The sequence below is a fragment of the Rattus norvegicus genome, chromosome 5 (assembly GCF_021556685.1).
Source record: "Rattus norvegicus strain SHRSP/BbbUtx chromosome 5, alternate assembly SHRSP_T2T, whole genome shotgun sequence".
Taxonomy (NCBI): Eukaryota; Metazoa; Chordata; class Mammalia; order Rodentia; family Muridae; genus Rattus; species Rattus norvegicus.
This window is the reverse complement of record NC_141538.1, coordinates 74,337,068-74,356,332: the sequence shown is the minus strand read 5'-3', so window position 1 is coordinate 74,356,332 and position 19,265 is coordinate 74,337,068. Positions and strand designations below refer to the sequence as shown.

The following is a 19,265-nucleotide window of genomic DNA, read 5'->3' as shown; positions in this document are numbered from 1 at the left end:
TCTGTTGTTATGTCTCCCTTTTCATTTCTGATTTTGTTATTTTGGATACACTTTCTGTGCCTTCTGGTTAGTCTGGCTAAGGGTTTATCTATCTTGTTGATTTTATTAAAGAACCAGCTCCTGGTTTTGTTGATTCTTTGTATAGTCTTTTTGCTTCTATTTGGTTGATTTCAGCCCTGAGTTTGATTATTTCCTACCTTACACTCCTCTTGGGTGTATTTGCTTCTTTTTGTTCTACACCTTTTAGGTGTGCTGTCAAGCTGCTAGTGTATGCTCTCTCCAGTTTCTTTTTGGAGGTAGGTACTCAGAGCTATGAGTTTTCCTCTTAGCACTGATTTCATTGTATCCCATAAGTTTGGATATGTTGTGCCTTCATTTTCATTAAATTCTAAACAGTTTTTAATTTCTTTCTTTATTTCTTCCATGACCAAGTTATCATTGAGTACAGTGTTGTTCAGCTTCCATGTGTATGTGGACTTTCTGTTGTTTTTATTGTTGTTGAAGACCAGTCTTAGTCCATAGTGATCTGATAGGATGCATGGGATTATTTCAATCTTCCTATATCTGTTGAGGCTTGTTTTGTGACTGATTATGTCATCAATTATGGAGAAGGTACCATGAGATACTGAGAAGAAGTATATATATTTTTTTCTTTTAAGATGAAATGTTTGATAGACATCTGTAAAATCCATTTGGTTCATAACTTCTGTTAGTTTCTCTATGTCTCTATTTAATTATTGTTTCCATGAGAGTGGGTGTTGAAGTCTCCCACTCTTACTGTGTGAGGCAATGTGTGCTTTGAGCTTTGGTAAAGTTTCTTTTATGAATGTGTGTGCCCTTGCATTTGGAGAATGTTCAGAAATGAGAGTCATCTTGGTAGACTTTTCCTTTGATGAATATGAAGTGTTCTTTTTTATCTTTTTTGACAACTTTAGTTGAATTTAGCATAGGTACCCCAGCTTGTTTCTTGGGACTACTTGCTTGGAAAAAAGTTTTCCAGCCTTCTACTCTGAGGTAGTGTCTGTCTTTGTCACTGAGGTGTGTTTTCTGTATGCAGCAAAAGAGTGGGTTCTGTTTAAGTATCTAGTCTGTTAGTCTATGCCTTTTGGGGGGATTGAATCCATTGATATTAAGAGATATTAAGGAATAGTGATTGTTGCTTCCTGTGATTTTTGTTGTTAGAGGTGAAATTATGTTTGTTTGACTACCTTCTTTTGTGTTTGTTGAAAGAAGATTATTTCTTGCTTATTCTAGGGCATAGTTTTCCTCCTTGTGTTGGAGTTTTACATTTATTATTTTTGTAGGACTGGATATTTAGACAAATATTGTGTAAATTTGGTTTTGTCATGGAATATCTTGGTTTCTCCATCTATGGTAATTGAGAGTTTTGCTGGACTGGCATTTGTGTTCTCTTATTATCTGTAATACATCTTCCCATGATCTTCTAGCTTTCAAAGTTTCTGTTGAGAAATCTGGTGTAATTTTGATAGGTCTCTTTTTATATGTTACTTGACCTTTTTCCCTTACTGCTTTTAATATTCTTTCCTTGTTTTGTGCATTCAGTGTTTTGACTATAATGTTACAGGAGGAACTTCTTTTCTGGTCCAGTCTATTTGGGATTCTTTAGGCTTCTTGTATGTTCATGGGCTTCTCTTTAGGAAAGTTTTCTTCTATAATTTTGTTGAAGATAAAATTACTGACCCGTTAAGTTGGGAATCTTTGCTCTCTTTTGTATCTATTGTCCTTATGCTTGGTTTTCTCACTGTTTCCTGGATTTCCTAGATGTTTTGAATTAGGAACTCTTTGTATTTTGCATTTTCTTTGACTATTCTGTCAATGTTTTCTATGGTATCTTCTGCACCTGAGATTCTATCTTCTATCTCTTATATTCTGTTGGTGGAAATTGTACCTATGACTCCTGCTTTCCTGCCTAGGTTTCTATCTCCAGGGTTTTCTCCTTTTGTCATTTCTTTATTGTTTTTATTTCCCTTTTTAGATCCTGGATGGCTTTTTTCAATTCCATCACCTGTTTGCTTGTGTTTTCCTGTAATATTTTAAGGGAGTTTTGTGTTTCCTCTGTAAAGGCTTCTACCTGTCTACCTGTGTTCTCCTGTATCTGAATATTGCTTTTTTGTTGTGTTGGGGTATCCAGGACTTGCTGTAGTGGGATTATGCCAAGTAGCCTGGGTTTCTGTTGCTTAGGTTCTTGAGCTTGCTTCTTGCCATATGATTACCTCTGGTGTTAATTGGTCTTGCTGTCTTTGATTGGAACTTGTTCTTCCTGTGGATCTGTGAGCCTGTGAGCCTGTGATCTTTGGTGTGTCACCACTCCTGGGAGACCAGCTCTCTCCAGGCAGGATTTGGATATGGAAGGCTGTGGTTCAGCCTTACCTCTGAGGCTCAGATGAAGACCTGAAGGATCCTGTCTCAGGGTTCTCTGCAGTTGGTGTGCCCTGTGTGCTCCTGGCAGGTCCCACTCTGGACACTTGTTGGAGTGAAAGTGGAATCTCCCCTGCATGCTTAGAAGTGACAACACTTCTAGGTGACAAGTTCTCTCCTGCTGGGATTTGGATATTGAGGGTTGTGGGACAGTCTTAGCTCCTGGGCACAGACGGAAACTGAAAGAATCCTGTCTGAGTTCAGGATTCTAATAATAGTAACTAGCTAGGTCTCAAGTATTCTGGAAAATATTTTGAATATCTCCATTCCTCTCACTGGTAACAAAAGGCCCTTTGTCTCCATTTTTCCCTTTTCAGTAGCTCTACTCTTTCCGTGATTATAATTTTTATCAACAGATCTGGCAGTTGGCTCCTATAACCTCCATTTATATGTCCCCATGTCAATTAAGCTGATATCTTGCCTGTGTTATTGTTTCTTAGCACTGCCTGAATGTCATCTCCCTTTCAAATACATTTTGATAGTCTCATTCAAGTTGAAGTGGACACTAATCCAATAGTCTGTGGTTGAAAGGGAGTGGTCAGTGAGGGATGTGTCTTCTGAACAATGGCAGAGTGGTATCTGTAAGAAGGACATGAGCACTGTCCAACTTGCCACATTATACTATTTTCCCTCATGATGGTGCTTCCAGATTATGCCCATACTGTTAGCCCCCCTGGGTCCTAGCTGGAAGGGGAGATGATGACCTTGGGTATCTAGGAACTGAGTCTACTCAAGCTTTCCTGTAAATTTGAACAGCTCCTTAAGTTCCAAGATGGAGACCTCATCCGATACCTCGTGCCAGTCATGGACTTTACTGTTAGGGCCAGTGAGAGGCAGTATTGGAGGAATGACATGCTTGGAGACCTCATCAGGCAACCTGATTAGAATTTCCTCTGTAACTATGAGAAGGGCAACACCTAGTATCTAAAGGAGCTTCTGGGGCCCCTAAAGCCATTTGAAACCCTGTTGGCCTGGAGCAAAGTGGCCAGTCCTTCATCATGGGTGACATTGCTATATGGCCTGCTGGATTTGCTACTGAACTATGAGGTCCTATTCCCTGCCTCCTTAGATGACTTCCTCCCGCTCTTATTCTATGTGGTAGGCCTTAGAGCTAGACCCATGCTCTAGGCCTTCCTTGCTTCGTCTGAACTTGTGAACTGTCCTAGCTTTACCTGCCAAAGTTATAAACTCCCTATATTTTTGTATCTCCCCTCCCCCAGACTAATAAAAGTAGTGCAGCAAAAATAGAAGAAGGTGACATGGGGCTCTGAAAGGACCCCTGACCTTTCCACTCATATCAGTTCCAATGTCCATGTTAGTGCTTCATGCCTCATTGTTTAATTTTGGTCTTGTCAATTGATCTGATGAGTCCTCAAATCAGTATACAGGACTGTATATATTCTAGAATCGTTAGAACATTCAGAATCACAACAGATACAACATAGGTGTTCAGTGGAACCTTGCTGATAGACACAATGTAGATACTATTCTTTATATGGCCACAATAATTAGTAGTAAATACAGCACACTAGTATGATATACCAAGTAGCTTGTATTCCTGCACACTCTTGATTAATAGTCAATGCACTTTGATCCAAGCACTTTGACAATTGAGGCAAAAACAAGGCATAAAGTTAATAAGGGGCATAGTTTTAGCCATGAAAAGTTCTAGATATCCTTCAAGTATGTCCAACCTGTAATGTAGTGGTGGTTACATGTGGGCAAAGATACGTATGAATATGGCCTAATACAAAGTTAAAATTTTATGAGTTTTTTTTGTTTGTGTGTGTGTGTGTGTGTGTCTGTGTGTGTGTGTGTGTGTGTGTGTGTGTGAGAGAGAGAGAGAGAGAGAGAGAGAGAGAGAGAGAGAGAGAGAGAGAGAGCTGGCTCTTGTCTCTTGTTTGTGAACTTTATAGATTACTACATCATGTTACAATGTCAATAAACTGGACATGCCTAATTGGAGGCAGAGAAGGCAGTTGGATCTGCAGTCTAGAGACAACACTGAAATAAAAAACATCTGGATGCTGTGCATGTATGGACTGTATGTACATAAAAACAGTGCCTGGGAATAAGAGTTCAGGAACCCATGAGCATAGATCATCTAACGCAGATTGCTAAGAAACACTACCAATTGATATGTAGAGAAAGAGAGGCCACAAGAAGACATAAAGGAAAGCCAAGAGGTAGGAGTAAAAGCAAGATGGATGTTATCTTTTGGAAGTTATGGAGGTGGGGGAGTCATCAACCATGTTAAATGCTTCTGAGAGGTCAGATAAGATTAAGAACTAGGAAATTCGGGGTTGGGGATTTAGCTCAGTGGTAGAGCGCTTGCCTAGGAAGCGCAAGGCCCTGGGTTCGGTCCCCAGCTCCGGAAAAAAAAAAGAACTAGGAAATTCCCTTGGCAGTCCCAATGAGGAGCCCATTGGTGACTTGAACTAGCACTGAAGCATGACAGTAACCAGTCATGAGCCAAACACCAATGGAGAGTAAAGGACAGAAAGCATGAACTCTGATGACTTTGAAAAGATATTTGTAAAAGAGATCACAAAAAGAGATGACTGCATGCAGGGTGTTGGATGACTGCTGGTTTAAAAATAATAAGATGGGAGAAAGTTGACTCATTTAAAGCTTGAAGGAGCTATAAGAAGAATGAAAATATTGCAGAGGGATAATATCCTGATGACATAAAGTCCCATGGATTAGAAAGGAGAAGTCTTACACTATGGGGAAGCATCTTACTCATTTTGATAGAGAGAAGGGGAAAAGGAGCAGCTGTGGATGCTGGTAATCTTGTAGGTGCTGAAGACATTTTTTCCATTCTTGTTTTCTGTGTATGTGTGACACAGGACATCTCTTAAGAGCAAAGATGGTTGAAACTCACAGGAGTGAACATAATCTCATTCATAAAAATCCTCATGCATGATACCTTGACTAAGGTCCTGACCCTCCTTGTCCTGCAGGTCACTCTCACAGCATCTCATTCATTAATTCAACAATTGTCATCTATGTGTGAGGCCAAGGGGAGTTCATTGGAAGGACAGAGGCAAAAAGTATACTGGGTAGGCATAATTTGACTGTGGTTGTAGATAGAAGTCAATTTTACTAGGCCATTAATGAGCCAGGCCTACTGCTTCTGTTTCTGACATTAGCACATTAACAAGGTGAGCCACATAGCCATATCTTGAATAATTCAACCAGACATGGACAGGTTTTATAATCAACCATATTGTAGTTTTCCTTACTTGATTTCTTCAGAGACTATTGTCATTCTTTTTCACTTGTATTTCTGGCACAACTCCTGTGAGCTCTCTAGAAAAGAATGCCAACTTCCCCAAATGTCCACCTCTTTCTTCTATGGTAAGTATATTTAGCACAACCATGGCCATCTTGGGAACGAATATGGCCATACAATTAAGTTCAGGTCACTACAATGTGATGCTGGTCATTGCCTGTAAGTCTTTGAAGGGAATGAATGTGTGGCTTTTCTTATTTTTCTGTCTTCTAGGGGAATGAGGGCTTGTGATTGTGAACTCTTTAGACTGTAAGCTAGAAGCAGAATATGGAGAAATATCACAGAAAGAGCCTGTTTCTAATTATTAAGGTTTTACTTATTGACCTCAAGGCTTAGAAACAGTTGAATTTCCATCTGGATTCAGCAGTCAGTTTAGCTTGGAGATCAGGGGAGAGCAGAACCCAAGGAAATGTCTGAAAGTCTACCATACAATTTAGGTCTGTGGTGGCCACCGTCTCTGACAAATCAGTGGTATTACCAGAATGGAGGAATTATGGCTCCACACCAACCTTATGGGAAGCATACTGTTTCCCCAGCTTACATTCTGTGAAAAAGTGAAAGAAGATGCTAGGAGATGCAGCTGTGGAGGAGCAGAGGTATCGTACACATCTGCAAACCACTCAGCTCCCACTCTTCCCTCTCACCACAAGACTTCTCGCTCAGCTGAAGGCCTCAGGCTTTGAGAAGCTCAGCCACTTTCATCAGCCCCTGGTTCAGAAGTGAGAATTCGGTCTTCCCTTCCAGACCACAACATCCTGTGGCCATATGCTTTTGCACACTGAAGCCTTTCCCTCCTAGCCTCCCAGCGGTGATAGGGCTGAGGGAGTGTGGTAGAGGACAGAAATACCCCCAGGCCAAGAACCCTTTACAATGGAACCAGGTGTAATAAATTTGTGCAAAGGCTCAGCCCTTCTCCACACATGCACATCTGGAATGCCACATAGCCCTTGCCTCTCAAACCCCCCTCTGCAACAAGGACTTCCTGGAGTACTTTAATGACTCACCATTATAAATAATATACTCTCTTCTTTCTTCAGAAAAAAAGCCAGAGTTTCTGCAAAACCTGCAGATTTACTCCAAATCATAATTTCATCAAAAACACTAGAATGAAAAAAAAAAACACCACCACACTTTCATACCCTGAGGTAGGAAAGGTTTGTGAGATTTATGTCTTTCCTTGAACACACTGATTTATAACAGTGGATAATGTACATTCATTTCATCCATATTTATACCTGAATTGATGCAGAGTCTGGTATCCATTACTTTAATCTATGTAACTTGATCATCAGAAATCTGAACCATAATTTTAACACGTATTACAAAGAGTTTCTTTTGGGCTTAAAGGAAAATGATGGCAGAGAAGAAAAGCCATTAAGACCCAGCTGCAATCACTTATTCCCTCTGCAATCCGTGTGTGGGGCCCCCTCCTCATTTCCCATCCATACCTTCCTGGACAAATGCAATCGCTTCATAGCCCCTGGTTCTAACGATGGAGACTAGCTGAGGAGGAGAGAAGAGGAGAAGAAAGGGAGGGAGAGGGAGAGAAGGGGGAGGGGTGTGGCGGATGATGGGCAGGGCAATTCTGGGGAATTCCTGTAAATAAATCTCTGCTATCCCCTCCAGCCCAGAGCTCACATGGAGGCGGTAGTAATGGGCCAGTAGTAGCCTCTAGTCACTTAGGAGAAGTGAAAAAATGCAGGGTCTGATCAAAGCCTCCCTCTGACAGACAGTGGAAATGAAAGCCAGACACCAGCTCTCAAACTGCGCTGCTGGCACTCAGCACATGGTTCCCGTCCAACTTCTGAGCTCCAAACGTCGGCTCAAAATTCCAAACGCCTGTCCTGGACTGAAGCCAGGTGGTGGATTTTCAAGAGATCTGGGACTCAGGAATATATTAGGTGGGAGATGAGGGATACAACACCCGAGAGCTCACTATAGAAGCTCCAAGTTAGGGAACTCCCATCCTTCAGACTTCCTAAAGCGGTGTCAAAGCCATGAGGATGGAGTTTTCTATCTGTTTTGTTCCTTGGTATGGCCAGATGACACTTAGTAGATCCTTGCTGAGTTTTATTGGATGAAAGACCCTCTTTACTACAAACTCTTTCAGAGCTACAAAGTGTGATGTAAGTACATACTGCACAGTAGCCCAGGGTAGAATCAATTGGGTTTGTCGAAATTAGGACCTGTTGGTAAATGGGAATCAGATACAGTTAAATCCATTAAAGTCTTCCTGTTCTTGCATCTTCCAAATTCTATTCCATATTTGTGACGTGCATACCATCATGCCTTGTGTTTTAGAAATAGTCTTCTATAAAAAAAAATCATAAACAAACAAGAACAAAAAACTGCCATTGGGTGTTCACAGCCATCTGGATGGGGTTGCATGCCCATTTCATAGATGTGAACTCTGAGAATCAGAGCTGGTGAGGTCTGCCTTGTGCTACCCACCGACTTTGAGCTGTGTTCTCTCCTATTTTCCCATCTCCTTTGCTTTCCTACACATGATTGCAACATGGCTGTCTGTGGTCCTGACAAGATCAAAGGGCAGAATCAGTAAAGGGGACATTTTCAGAGTGCCTGGTGATAGCTAACCTGGTCCAAATTAACACCCATGAAGAGATTCCCCACACCATAAATCGCTAGAGCTGCTAGGCATTTCTCTCTAGAGGCCCTGAAGAATAGACTTGGATTTGATTTTCTAGGCAAGCAAATTGCAGCCGTCTTATCCTTAAAATCAGATAGAATGATACTTTGGTTTCATATTTTTCTGATGAAACTGATTTCTGAGAAAGGAAATCCACTTCTAAAGAGGGGATTGGGAGAGCTTTTGCTTTGTGGCTGCTTTATACATTTTTATTACAGGAATATACATAAAAGAATATGCACAATATAATATGTACATATATTATAAGTCATACATGTTGTCATATGTAACAGTAGCTATAATTTCCAATTAATATTTGTAAATCTTTAAAATAATAATTATTTTAAAAGTACATGATTATATTACATGTTTTTGCATGACTAACGTTACATGATGATACTCTCAGCTATAATCTGTATAGCTGGGCTCCTTGAGAAGTGCCCAACTGGGAGGGATCACTGAGACCTTCCATGGTGCAGGCAGACAGAGGCTGTGGAGGGTAGTCGGCTCAACCACATCAAGAGTAACACTTGTGCTGGTAGAAAAGGTCAGAGAGTGCCATCTCATTAAGGATTCCCATTGAGGAAGTGGGTACACTGGGATCTGAGTCCTCATTTGAGTTGAGGCACAGCGCACAGCCTCTGCTCTCTGTCTTCACCACAGCCATTAGCATGTGACTGCCACTGTATCTGGAGGACAAAGGAGTCTGACTCTGAGAAGCAAGTAAAAGAGAATTTCTATGCCTGCTACTGTTGAATGGCTCCTGTAAGATATTTAAGTTTTACTTCCTTTGAACCTCAAATCTTCATTTCAATTTTCTGATCAGCACAGGAGTTTTGACCTGCTCCATTTCTGACATTGGCCAGTTCACCCCTTCTTAGACAACCTGGGGGTCCCTCTGCTCCCAGGAGGTCACCATATTGATACCAAACTTAGTGCAGACACCCAATCAGCATAGTGAATGACAGCTCAGAACCCCTAGACTCAAGTGGTCCTCCTGTCACAGCCTCCCTAGTAGCTGGGACTATAGGTGTGCACCACCTGGCTCAATTTGCTGTAAAATGTTCACTGCTGTCTTGTCTCGGGCAGCATGAGAGACACTGCAGCTAGGATGTAGTTATCACCTCATAGGCATTGGATGAACTGACATTATGCAAGCCTAGTGCCATGGCCTAGATTAAACAGTAATAACCCATGTGCTAATGTTGTGGTTCAAACTCCAGCTTAAGACTTCTGGTTTCTAACCACACTGCTTCTAACTTGCTGAAATTGAGAAGGGACTAGGAATGTGTTATATTTCTTTAAACTGTTTTATGGGACTCGAGTGAGCTAATGAAACAGCAGGCTCTACTGTGCCTTCGCTTTGTGTCTGTAAGTAAGCTAGCTAGGAATACAGATGACAGAATACTGGGAAGGGCCACCACTGCCCTCAAGGGATTAATGATGGAGCTGAGAAGTGTAAAAGACAATAAGCCATTTTGCTTGGAGCTAGGGTACCCTGTTAGACTCTTAAAAGCCGGTGAAGCAAGCCAGGTTTCCTATGTCCCTGAATCTCTAAAAGCTTAACCCAGTGTCTTGTGGCCAGCAGGTCAGAGATCCTGCACAGGAATGTGTCCACCACCATTATTATCCCCATACTGGGCACATGTTAAACACTTGACTTCCAGGTGGACCAAAGTCCAGAGCAATTCATTGTCTTCTACATTCTGCCCATTCAAGTCCCATGTTAGCCTTCCATTCCATTTGTTGGACTTGGTTCATGTTACTGCACAAATAGCATTTATTAATCCATGATTACAGGCAAGGAGGCATGGTTTATACACATTACACTTTTTCTCTCTGATTCTCAGCACAACTATGAATTAAGAAGGGGGGAATTCTAGTCTCTTTTGGGAATGTGGGAATTTGGGATCACAACAAGGTTCAGGTAATCGTTTGAAGTTATGTTAACTTGGAGGTACAGAAAACTCTAATGGGGGAAGGCAGGATTTGTATGCCTATATTTAAAAAAAAAAACCTATCAAATAATTCTGACTTCCTCAACAAGCTTGACATAAACTGAGGGGCTTGACTGGATCTGAGTCTGAATCTGATAGGTTTCCCATTTTCCAGTGGAAAGTTCCATACATGTGCATATATAGTCAGCACTAACTGACTTCAGTGGGTCATGGAAGGATAAAGGAAAAGGGTGCTAGGAATGACTACAGTGGATGGATGCGGAAGGTGAAATAAGGCCTCACATATGGCTGTTCATTCTATAGAAGTATATTTGTCTAGGCATATACACATCTGCTTATATTTTATAGATTAAAATACATTATGTATTTAATATATAGGTGCACTAAATTAAGTTCCGATCTTGAAATGATAGAAGATTCAAAGCCATCTTTCTCAACTCCAAGCAGTGGAGAGTGCAGCCACTGAAGGTCCACTTCTAAAATCTGGCTGCACACTGATACAACTTGGAAACCCCTGGGAGTTCATGAAGGTCTGTAACTTTCATTTTCTTGAAGCATATTTTTAATGATGGTTCTTAACCGCTTTAACCTCCCTTTTAGCCCACCGCCCACCAGAGGTAGCAGAAAAGGAAGGTACCGAGGAAAGTAGACCCGTCTAGAAACGGGCCTTTGGAGCAACTTCCATCTAGAAATCCGCAGCTCAGCTCACAGGAGTCAGCCACTGCAGCTCAGTCCACTCGTAAACACTTGACGGACATACCAGCAGGCCAGTTCAGTAGTTGGCATAGTGGCAGCAGTGGAACAAGCAGAAACAGCCAGGCCTCAGCCTCAGCACGAGACAGAAGAAGAAGGGAGCAGCAGGAGCCCCAGCAGAAGTTCTCAGGGAAGTGCCTCTCTCGGGGAAGTGAAAATCATTAAGACGTAGACCCACAAGCCTTGCACAGCTAGCTCTATAAGCAAGCCTACTTCAGCCTCTGCCACTTTCCGAAGAGTCCTTTTTATACTCTCTCCAAACCTCATGTGTCCTCCGCAGGTCTTGCCCCAGCACATGTCTGTCTCCGCTGACATCACTCTACCAAAAAGCCCAAATCCGAGGAAGTGGCAAGAAATTGAAATATACCACTAGAATTTTTTTTGGTGCATTTCTCTCTATGGCATCCTGAAAAATGCAGCTCAATGGCACAATGTAAGGCGGACCAATACGTGCATGTTGTTAGCAAAGAATCCTCCATTATATCTCTGTTCGCATGCTTGCTTCAGCAGAACAACCTCTTTCCTGTGTCTGCTTCAGTGAAATATTTCTTCATGAGTCTGCCTTCTACCTTTCACCTGTGTCCACTTCAAGAGAACACTCCTTCATGTGTTTGCCCCAACAAAACACCATCCAACACAACTGACTTTCTAAAGAACTCTTCAATTTCTGTTTCACCTCTATATCAATGTTCCCCTGTTTAGGCATACCAAAAACTAACTTCCTTTAGACACATTTACTTGTTAGACTGTTTACAAACAAGGTCTCACATATTGCTGTTCATTCTGTAGAGGTGTATTTGTCTCGACATACACAAATCTGTTTATATTTTATAGATTTAAGTATATGTATGTGTTTAATGTATAGGTAAACTAAATTGAGCTCCGATCTTGAAATGATAGAGGACACAAAGCCATCTTTCTCAACTCCAGTGGAGAGTGCAGCCACTGAAGGTCCACTTCTAAAATCTGACTGCACACTGATACAATGTGGAATCCCCTGGAGTTTATAAAGACCAGAGTCCAAAGTCTCATACTCAGAGGTGTAGGATGATGTCACAGGTGAGGCAGGTACAGGATAGAAGGAGGCCTGTCATTGGAGGAGAAGGAAGGATGGGTGGGAGAGAAGTTTGAAGGAAGAGGAGAAGACTAGGGGAGAGAGAAGGAGACAGGGTGGAGGAGAGGGGCGGAGAAGCCGTGGCAGGACAAGATGGCAGGTGATGTTAAGATTCTGCTCTGTGTATTTACAGGTTGTTATTAATGTTCCTAAGGGATGGGTGGTACCGGGCTTTGTATGTTTAAGTGGGCAATTATATCTTAACAGTTGGATCTAAGATTATTGTGTTGTGTATTCTTTTATGTGAGGGTTTGAGTGTAGGAAAGTGTGCGGCTGGGATGTGTTTCCGCCAAGATATCTAGCAGATATCTTGGGGCACCCAAGGTGCGGACCTAGCGGGGTAAAAGACCAACATTACCGTTTTATTTTTATATTTTTACAACAACACAGAGGTTCTGATATTCTTGACCTAGTAGGTTCTTTGTCATGAAGACTTCAAAAGTGTTCATCAGATTCTAACAAATACCACGACTAAAGACCACTGATGCAAGCCATACTCTTATATATCTGCCTCTTACTGTGCCTGTAACAATTCGTCACATATTTATAAATTAGTCCCACAGCTCAGAGGATCGAAGTGGGCTTCTCCTGACTAAAATAAAGGTGTCATGGGGTGTGTCCCCCCATCAGGGGGTTGGTTCTAGCAATGAACCTTGTTCTTGTTTTTTCATCTTCTAGAGCTTCCTGCATTTGTGTTGCTTTTGGTCTCTTCTGCCATCTTCAAAGCCACAACAGCGGATAGAGTTTTCACAGAAGACCCTCAGACCTTTCTTTTACCCACTTTCTGCATTTAAGGACTCTACCCTTCTTGCTATACAGGGCAACCTTTCTATTTGAAAGCAGCATGATACCATATTTCCATTTACTACCCAATTCCCTTTTGCTATGTCAAACGGCAGGTTCACAGGTTCTAGGGGTTAAAACACAGATATATAGATATAGATATAGATATAGATATAGATATAGATATAGATATAGATAGAGATAGAGATAGAGATAGAGATAGATATTCCAAAATGCTTCTTATTGCAATCTCAATCTTAAATTATGAAAATAAACAACAGGGTTTCCCCTTTGCTAGTTCCTTCTCACTGTGGGTGAAGCTGGATAGCTGGCTGCTCTCTTACAGGAGTCAGGACAGAGCTGCTGGGCAGAGGAAAGCACCCATTTCTGCTCTCCTTTTTTCTCTCTTACTAGTAAGAAGTGTAGCAAGAGCTTGTCATGCTCCAGGATTCTCACAGCTGCTGTCACCCCACTTGAAAGCAGAGCTCAGATGACCAGCACTCCCAATCCACCCCAGGACGAAGCAATGTGTGAGTTGCCATATGCTCTGGTGGGTTCTGCCTGACACTGAGCAGGTGGATGGCATCCTGGCCAAGCATCTGGAGAGAGAAACATTCACAGAGGGGAGGTACCATTTTCAATTTACCAGAGGAAAGTCTAGGAGATAACAGAGGGCTTCTGCCTTTGCCTGTCTCTCCCCTATCCTTTTTCAAAAGATAGGAGTCGGTTCTGGCTTTCATTCTGATAAATCCAAGGAAACGCTTTGAACATGATGCTCGTGATGACTTAAAAATAATTCTTCAACTTCTCTAACATTCAGAATCCATCAATTATCAACATTGCAGAAGCTTCCAAATATTTATAATGACAGCCCTATCATTATGTGAAGCTGTTATGACTGGAAGGGGCGGAGAGTAGCTTAACCTCAGTCAAGGTGTGTGTCTGGGTACATGCGTTTTCCATGCACTAATTTAGGACTCATGTAACAAGTTTGCAACATGTTGTCAAATCAAAATAACAATTTCTTATTCAGAAAAATCCCTGAGCCTATATGTCTGAGTATTCTTATTTCTAAATATGTTAAAATGGCTTTTCAAATTAAATGTATCTCTTATGATGACGGGTGAGAGGAGAAGAAAAGGAGAAATTATGTGAGTGATGCTGCTTGAACAGCCAGTGAGCTCACAGTGGCTCTGAAGAATTCATCTCAATCAACGTTATTGCCTCGGATCCCATAAAAATGAATGACTAGGACACATAAAATATGCCATCAACTTTTACCAAAAATATAAGCAGTTTAGACCATTTATTTCCATAAAACAGTGCTAGGCGCCATATATCAAGCCCATGCGTTTTCTATGTGGCTGACTTCATCAACAGCCTAAGTTCAAAGTATTTGTGCCCTCCCCATAGTACAGTTGAGTGATACAGGCAGTACTCTCTCAGGGATGCAGCAGAAGGACAATTTGTGGACTGACAGGAGGCAGCAGAGAAGGATCCACTGGGCTTTCTGAAGCAGATGATGCACAGTGCCGAGAGGAGCCAAAGGGGATGGAAAACCCTGATTGGAAGGTTCAAGTGTGTTGCATCTGTTACAGTTCCAGCCATTCCATTAATACTGTGTAAATGCAAGCAGCATCACAGCTGGGGGAAAGGTGTCTGCTTGACAGGCTCAGAGCTGGAATCGCCATGCTTCTGACGGGACCAGATGTTCCAAGGGACCTTGCAACAGCCCGTTTACCTTCAACTTCAGGTCAGAACATAGTTACTCTCCTGCGACATGGGGATACTTGTAACCTCAATGGATCAGATGTGTTTGCCCTTAAGACCCCCCACATTCTTACGGTGGACCCAGAAGAGCACCAGTCATGCTAAAAATTGAATTCCTAATTGTAAAACTTGAAATTTAGTATTGAATTACAGAGCTACAGTATGGTACATCCATGAGCCTTCTGCAAATACAGTTCTTTTTCATTTAGTGTTTCCCCCATTCTCTCTGTGCTGCACTCAGTTGAAGACTGGTAAATAGAAAAGAAGCAACAGGCTCAGTGCTTCCGAAGACCAAAAAAGTGAAATATGAATACAAACGAGCTTCAGACTGGAACCTCAGATGGATTCAATTTGCATGCTTTTTAATAGTTCAGAGGCATACACCTAGATTGGAATTCTAGCTCAGTCTAATCTTGAACAAGTAATTGAGACTCTCAGTGCCTTGGTTCCATGAGACTGACTGTGCTAGCTTTGCGTGGCTGTTATAAGAATTGAGCAAGGTAATGGCTGAGAAGCACTGAGTGTTTGTGTGAATATCGTGGTGGTGGTGCTCGCATCTCACTGCTCTTCCTGACCCCCATTTGGTCAGTTCATGCATGTCTATGGGGCTGTTGGCACTAATGAAAGAATTGTCACCTGATGTTTGAGATTTGAAGCCCTGCCTGTTGGTGAAGTAGAAATCACTCAAAACTGGGTACGAGTATGCATCTATGCAAGGCTCTCTTCCACTTTTGTGAATCCAAAGTGGAATCCCTGGGCCACAATGAAGAGATCACCGAAGAGAAAAAGTAGATCTAAGAGACATTGTTGGCAGGTACCTAGAAAAACACACCCCGTAATATCACTGGCCTTTTGGGTTTTGAGGGTTGGGTATGGAAAAAAATCATGCATACCCAAGACTTATCTGCAGAATGGAAGAGAAAAAGAAATGTGCCCTTTGTTCAAAGTTGAGGGACTGGGAAGGGCAAAGAAAACGGAAGCTGTGGTGCTGCTGTGTCTCCGGTAGGCAGGGCTGGCAAAGCCACAGAAATCTATCCTGCAGGGTGCTGCAGACAGAAGAATTAGAGATTAACAGCTGCAAAACACCAGACTGAAGGAGTCCTTGAGAGCTCGGAAAAGTCAACTGATGATTTGAGATGCGCTAGAGGACAAGGGTCTGGGAGTGTATGTATTCCAACAGACATGAGACCTGGAGACAGCACACTGAAGACTAGATACCCCCAAATCCAGGCCACAGTGATATGGTAACTACTCCAAGTTTGGACATTCTTCAGAAAAACAGGATGCAATCCTCTAGGACCACATTTCCACATGTCTCCGTTGTCCAGAATTTCGAAAACAGAACCTAAAGAGGATTTCAGAAAAGTTCTGAAAACCTTTCTCATCCGTGTTGCTGTTCTAGACAGAGACACATACCTACAGAATTTATCAAACTAAGTTTTGAACTCAAAACTGGACAAACTATTTGCTTTTACCTTAGGGTAATTTTCTTAAATTATGTAGAAACATCACGCAGCCACCTCTCTATATGTGTAATTCAGTAATCTCACCTATTGAAATGCATTTTAAAAAACTTACATATGTATATAATAGTTTTATATGTACATAATATTTTAATGTATATAATATGCATATAATCATACATGAGAGAATTATAATATGCACTTACATAATCACTTTCTGTCTTCCACAATCATCCATATAATACAACTTCTGCTCAATCAAAATTCATATTTCCAATGCCCAAACATACATACTGTTTTGAACTAAATCCTGGACATTGTATAATGTCAGGATTTTATTAGTTCAATATGTACCCTTAAATTATAATTGTTTCTAAAAACACAGCCACAATACTACACACCACAAAATATACAGCCATACTTACACCAAACATTCAGTCTAATCAGTGTCAAATATTCCTGGTCATCTCAGAAATCAGTTTGTCTTTTTAAGTCAGGAAGCAAATTGTTTCCACACAAAACATTTTTTCCTGATACCCTTGGCCTTGTTTTCATTTATAGCCTCCTACTCTTATTTGCCTTACAACTTACTTATTAAAGAAAGCACTGATAGTGCTTTCCTGTAGAAATGCTCACAGTTGGATTTTGCTAGTTTCAATTTTATAATAAAATGTATGTATCATCTGACACCTCATTCTAATAGTAACTTATGTTGAAGAAGTTCAGCTTAACTTATGATAATGTTTGTTTAAAAAACAAAGCAAAGCAACAACAACAACAACAACAACAGATGAGCCAGGCAAGGTGGTACATGTCTTTAATCCCAGTACTTAGGAGACAGAGGCAAGAGGATCTCTGTGAGTTCAAGGCCAGCCTTATCTATTGAGGTGCTTCAGAATGAGAATGTACACCATAGGCTTAGTCATTTGAATACTTGGTCCCAGTTGGAGGAGCCATTAGGGTGGGTTTAGGGATAGGGCCTTGCTGGAAGAATACATCAATAGGGGCAGACTTTGGAACTTTAAAAGCCATGAGCCACACCCAGTTTGTTTTCTCTGCTTCTGGTTCACACTTCGTCATGTGAGTTTTCAGTCTGCTAGCATCATTCTTTGTCATGAACTCATAAATCCAAAGTCTCCTCTAATTTGCTTTGGTTGGTACATTTTATCACAGCCATAGAGATGTAATACAAGTTCAGATCATGTCGCAGGCCAGCCACGACCATGTAGTGAGACCTTGTCTCAAAAAGAAAAAGGTAACTTTTCCTAATTCCCACAGGAAGTACTCTGCATACATACGAATTGATGTGCAACACCTGCTTCTTTCCGTTATAATTCCATTTTCAGGAAACTTAGACTTGGTGTTTTATATTTTTCAGTTTATTTCAAAGATTACTGATGACTCTTTCCTGTGTAAACATCATAACTATACCATCCATGTTGTATACTTTGGTGCATTTGTGTATTATTTCTGTAAATATTCAAATTGCCTCAACTTGGTTCAGTGTGAATCTCAATACTTCGGTTGTTTCTTAGAGTTCCAGCAGGTTTTTAAAAAAATCAGTTTCCTAATATTTTGGCTGAGAAGGTTTTGCCAGATCATGTAGTATATTTTCAAATTCTCCTAGAACTGGAAACAGCTCCTTCTCCAAGAAGCCCTGGATTCTCTAGGAAAGAGATCTAAAGAGCGTGTCTAGAGATGGGCGTGCTTCTTGCTGTGACTTCCTTATTATTTCTGTCTTTTCAGTGTGCCAACCTATCACGAGTACATATTGATATTTCCAGCTCAAGTTGCAAATTACAGAGGCTTTATTTAACTAACTCAGCTTTGTATCTTTTTATGCTATACTGAAAACTTGGGACCTAATGATAGTACTCGCATTATGATAATACTTCATTGCTTTATCCCCTATTAAATATATACGTATGTGTTATAAACATAGTAACTTCAGAATAACAATGTCAGTATTACTAGTCATACTATTACCCAAAATAGGACTTCTTTTTTCTTTAGTTATTTTCCTCCTGGGGGTATGGATCACTAAGAATGTATAGGTATGTTACTTGTTTTAAAGTATTCGAACACATTTTACCAACAAATTGATACCAAGTACATTTTATAAAAATGTTTTTAGAGTTGTATGTTTATGTACAAATGAGCATTTCTAGAGAAAAGGAAGTTAGAAAGGAACTTTAGAGGAAGGGTTAAAGGATAGGGGATAGTAGGGCAGATCACACGAACTAAGAGGGGGATATTGCTGATGAAAGGTTATAGGGAAGAGGAGGGTTTGGGAGGGCTAATTGAAACTGAGGATATGTGAGGATATATGTACCTACCATTTTGTAGGCTAATTAAAAATAAAATGAATTTTACACTTTTAAAAATAGTTTGAGCAGAAGTACTCCATATGAGTGCTTAGTTCTATCACCAGAAGCCATAGGTTATTAAATAAAAGTTTCAGTGCTCAGAGTTACATACCTCCCCATGAATTTTGCTAAGGGAGGCTTCAGCAGTCCCTAAGACAATACAGACTCTTGCTACTTCTGAGGTCCCTAGAACAATACAGACTCTTGCGACTGCCCGTGATCCCCGCTCCCAAAATTGTCAGATCCCATCGGTAAAGATACCAGGTAACTTTGGATCTAGGCTATGGGGAAACCAACTGGTGATTGAGTTTTAAACCCTTCTGCTGGCTAGCATTCACAGTGTTAGAGTGCTAGAAATGGCTGGTGGCTGAAAAAGTCATCAACCGTCTTACGCAGGTTTGGACCTTGACCAACCTGCCGAGCAAGATAGGTCTACTTGTGAAATAATGGTATGACTGTTAAGTGGGTAATCAGCTGCTTTCTGATGGGATCTGAGACCCGTTCCACTAGAGAGAAATCATGCCTGGTAATGGAAACCCAGTCAAAGCTCCAAGACTGGGAAGTCAGGAGAATTTATCACTGATGTTTTATTAAGTGGACATGTTAAAATGTCTTATACATATTCATGTTTATTCCAATGTTGCTCTTACCCATGCTCAGAGAAGCTTCTTTTATAC

General features: G+C 41.1%; 1 non-coding gene across 1 annotated transcript; it reads right to left on the bottom strand.

Moving 5' to 3' along the window:
* Positions 1 to 9,131: 9,131 nt before the first annotated feature.
* LOC148005792 (signal recognition particle RNA) lies at positions 9,132 to 9,427 on the bottom strand. Its single transcript, XR_015621527.1, has one exon.
* Positions 9,428 to 19,265: the final 9,838 nt, after the last annotated feature.